General features: G+C 34.4%; 1 long non-coding RNA gene across 1 annotated transcript; it reads right to left on the bottom strand.

Moving 5' to 3' along the window:
- Positions 1-912: 912 nt before the first annotated feature.
- LOC106963114 (uncharacterized) lies at positions 913-3,014 on the bottom strand. Its single transcript, XR_001428126.1, has 2 exons — positions 2,847-3,014; positions 913-1,920 (listed from the first exon to the last, which is right to left on the bottom strand). It is a non-coding gene; the product is annotated as an uncharacterized LOC106963114 (long non-coding RNA).
- Between the last annotated feature and the right edge of the window lie 1,680 nt (positions 3,015-4,694).

Genomic DNA, 4,694 nt, shown 5'->3' with positions numbered 1-4,694 from the left:
AGCTTCAGCCATCCAGTGCTGCGTCCCGTTGGTTTCCTGTAGTGTTCTTCAAAAAAAATAATTGTTGACTCTGAACTGAGCGCTCTGTGTGGTTGTAAATTCAGTTTTGGCTCATTTATGACATTTAAACTTCTGTATGGTGCAAAGCTTGGATGGGGAGTTAGGTAGGGGTTCTGTGTCATTGTCTTTTCATTAATTTCTTTGTTGTTTTTGTGGCCGGCAAGAGTTTAGTAAGTATAGTCTTTACTAAAAACTACACTTACTGTAGTTTTTTGTAAATAATTGTAGTTTTTAGTAAAAAACATTACAATTACTAATTTTGATGTTTTGTTTTTTTAGCTATAAAGGGGTGTGTTTGTGTTTTAGGTTTGGAAACCCAGAAGTGGAAAAAAATGGAAAAATGAATAATTGACCTTAATTATTGACCTCCACTGTTTTTTGTAAATTGTGTTACATCCTGTGCCATCGTAGAGTGACAGCACTGTAATGGTTGTTAAAGGTTAAATTCAAAGATGGCTGTTGGCTCAATGGGGCCCACATGGGAGAATATGAATACCATTAGAGCCATAGATCTAAATTAACTTCAGAAGTCAGCCCAAACTATCCTGCATTGATGTTTTCAACTGGTAGAACACAAACTGTCCCATCCACAGGGAACAGATTGAGGAAACCATATGACTATATTTGTTGATTCTTTCTTCACCCACTATATGTTCCTTAAATATTGCAATATGTGCCATAATGTTTATGCTCCAAATTTTAACTTCATTGTTTTGATCTCTTTAGACTTTTCTCTCAAAAAAAAAAAAAAAAAAAAAGAAAAACCGGGACTTGAAAAGAAAAGACACGGAATGATAATGGAGGTTATGAAAGAAAATAAATGTGAATGACAAGCAAACTTAGAATGAGTGGATGATTATGAAATTTTATTGGAGCAAAGCAAAGAACAAAGCAACATGCTGCACAGCTTTGGAAACATCATTAGCAAAATGATCAGTTAGACACAAAGTTAACAGCACTTAAAAAATGTTTCATTTTTTGGTTGTAAAATATAAAACTTTGATTGTTGCTTCATATACAGTATATTTATCAGGGATGGAAAAGTATATGAAGTATTTCCCATGTATAGGATCTATGTGATTCAGAGATGTAGATAAATTTAAGTCACATTTAAGTTGTCCCATGTAAATAGCTGGTTGTCATGGTGACTTGATGTTCTGGACATATGGTCTAATAATTGAAATTAATGGTAACTCTAATTAGGTAGGAAAGAACAACTTCTCACTTTAAAATCACAACTAAAACTCCCAGAAGTTTTACAAAAGAAATTAGTTTTTGAGATCTAACACCTCAAAATCAAACCAACAAAGTTTCTCAACGCTGATATGTTAAAAACTGTAAATTGTACTTTGTCTTTCACCGATCATGTGCTATTTCTGATGTGTTTATAAAATAAACTCACCTAAACTTAACTAAAAGCAGAAAAAGGCTGAACTAAAGCTGGATATGGAGAGATGTAGCAAAGCAAAATAGCATATTTTCCAAACTAGGAAGACAATTCAGATGTCAAACCAGAGATTAGTTTATGGCTCACAGGTTCCATTTTTATTCTCTGGCATATTGATTTGGCTGCTATTAAAGTGAACAGGAAGGCATTGGCTCCCGACTTTGTCACAAGCGACAGTCACATATCTATATTCACTCCTAAGACCATAAACTGTGCAATTCTTACCACTCGTAGTAGACTTAGTTTTAGTGACGTTGAGGTCATGCAGCCGAACTTTGCAGGTACTTGTGCACAGGTTGCCTCCCCCTTGACGCACCCCAAAGCCGTTGCAGATCTCCTCATAAAGAATTTCAGCTCCTACGTCAATGAACGACTGCCGAGGTCTTCCACAGAGATTTTGTTCTGTCAGGTAACTGCAAAAAATAAGCAAATAAATAAATAATCTAGTATTGTAATAACTTTGAAAAAAATTCAGCAGGTGAAGAAAGAAAATGTTTTTTATGTAAAAATAGAAATATTGTGCTTGAAGTCATTTTTTTCAATCATAATTTAAATAATCTGTTACTGTAAATTGATTAGATATTGTCAATTCAAAAATATTCTTTACAATACAGATATTTGTAGGTATTTAGCCTACAACTTTCCCATGTTGCACATAACTCCATCGTCTAGAATGGTGTCAAGGTGCTTTTTAAATAGACATATAAGTAATATTATAAAATGTATGGAATCAACAGGTATTATTGCTGTATGCTGTTGCATATGCCACTATGGTTCTGTGGTGATCTGAGGAGAAAATGACAAGTTGAGATATTTAATATTTTATTAATTATTCAGAAATTGCATTTTCACTAGCAGTGCTGCATCTATTAGCAATAACAGCATTAACTACAAAGTGGATTTTATTTCTTTCTATTATCTTATGGAACCATATTTTTTAGCTCTGTGTTAAAGGAGGAAATTTTGTCAGTGAATATAGGACACCAGAAAAATCTAACATGACCAACTAAACAAAATTCACAACCCACTACTGCCATGCACGAGCATCACAGAAACAAGCAGCCCTGAACAGTTTTGGCAAGTCGATCTTTACTCTATGTGGTGTTTGTTGTTTGTTCATATTCTCTGTTTTTGTTGTTTTCACTTTATTTCTATTCGTTAGTTTTATGCTTTTTTTGTATGTTTACAGTAGGTGTCAGGTGTGTTAAGAATCACAGAGAAAATATGCTGCTAATTCCTTTGTGTTATCTAAGCTTATCCAAGTTGTTAGCTTGTATCCTGGAATTGGTCCCTTTGCACTGGGTTGATTAATGGCTTTGTTTATTTCAGGGTAACTTACTCTTCCCAGTCATCAGTTGAGCTGGTGTTAAATCCCTTCTTCAGAACGTGTCTGTGAACAAAATTGTTGTATGCTTCGGTGTTTTTAGTCTCCTTGCAAGGAGAACTATTGTAGGGTGACTCCTCTCCCTTAAACAGGGCAAGAACAGCGATCAGAAAAGCGCCAATCATCTTTCTAAAATGACAAAATAAAAAATAAAAATTACTGACAATTTCTTGGCACAAATGAGCATAAAAATCTAACACGTCATATTAAAACTGTGAGATGAAAAAAGCAGTAATAAAACCTTGAGCGTTGCTCAGTAAAGGAACCAAGAGACCCGTTATAAATTCTGGGTTTGTTCATCATTCATTTGATTCGTATCATTTTAGAAACTGAGACGTCAATCAAAAATTAATTCTTTTGTTGTGTTTTTCTTTTTTTTTTCTTTTTTTTTGGGGGGGGGGGGGGAATTTGGATTAATATTTTATGTCAACAGTAATAGATCAACCAATACATGAAACCATAACTTTTTATCTTACTTTTAAGAGGTTAATGCACTGGGAAAAGGAGCTTAAACTTCTCAAAAAATTATTTGTCTCATGTTACACTGTCACAACAAAGTGACAGTTTCACCTAATGTGTAAAAAAATCTTTATATATAAGTTACATACAACAGCTTTAATTAGTTATTGAGTTTTGGGATTGAACAAAGAAGCTTTTTCTCCTTTAAGTGACAGTGCTGCAGACCAGTGGATTTATATTATGATCTTGTGTCACTTTCTGACATCATGGGGAGTGTCATAGAGCAGAGCAGCCATGAAAGAATGATGAAATTGAAAGTCATTATACTGGAAGTATAATAATAATAATAATAATAATAATAATAATAATATGAACTCAATTAATTTAAATTGGCATACAATGTCTACAATGGACTAGTGACCTGTCCAGGGTCAACACTGACCACTAGACGTTGCCACCAAACCCCCCCATGACCCTGCAAGTATTAAGGTTGCTATATAATGAATAAATGAATAGTACACAACATGGTACAACACCACAGCAAAAACATTCGACCACCACTGTCCCAGGCATTAAAGTCTAACTCAGTCTCTAATTCAAAGCAATTATTGATACATTACAATCATCAGCAGAATGTCCGGTTAGAAGCAGAAAGTCATCAGCCATCACAGCTCAGCAGCAGAACTGAAGGACGAAACCAGGAGACAAAGATGAGGAACTGCTGCAGTTTTATTCCCTATACTGGTTTCTTATTTTTTGACTTTATGTGACCAAACCAGCCTGACCAGTTGTGAGGTGTGAGCAGCAGCTGTGTGCATGCAAGCAACTAAGATGCACAACTCCTTATATGGAAGACAAAACATGACCAATTTCCTCCACAGCACTCAGCAGCAGACTACTTCCTCCAACAGTTGTACCACTTTGAGGTTCAACTCAAAACAGTGATAAGAAAAATCTATAATGCTAACAAGTGAGAGAACCTAAACAGTTAGTCTGGCCACCAACAGACATGCAGAGACAAGACAGCTGTGTACATCTACACACCAAACTGTTTGACTGTTTTGGTCTGATGTTTTTGTTTAGAGAATTCCATAGCAATTATTGATACATTACAATCATGTAATGTATCAATTTTAATTTTGCAAACTTCCAAAATTTAAGGTACCAAACGATGACCAAATGTTGGATGCTACAGATTTTTAAAAATAATCATCTTTCATTGACTTTAAGAGATTATAATTTTCTTAAAAGGTAAAAAGTATAACCAAGCTTTTATAATAAGTAGAACCAAATCTACATCGATTTTTACTCAAAAGTCAATTTTGCTTCACCAAAATCAGCATT

Source organism: Poecilia latipinna, unplaced genomic scaffold (assembly GCF_001443285.1).
Source record: "Poecilia latipinna isolate Pla-1442-1.1 unplaced genomic scaffold, P_latipinna-1.0 Scaffold1496, whole genome shotgun sequence".
NCBI classification, from domain to species: domain Eukaryota; kingdom Metazoa; phylum Chordata; class Actinopteri; order Cyprinodontiformes; family Poeciliidae; genus Poecilia; species Poecilia latipinna.
Note: the sequence above shows the minus strand (reverse complement) of the source record. Positions and strands in the feature narration are given on the sequence as shown.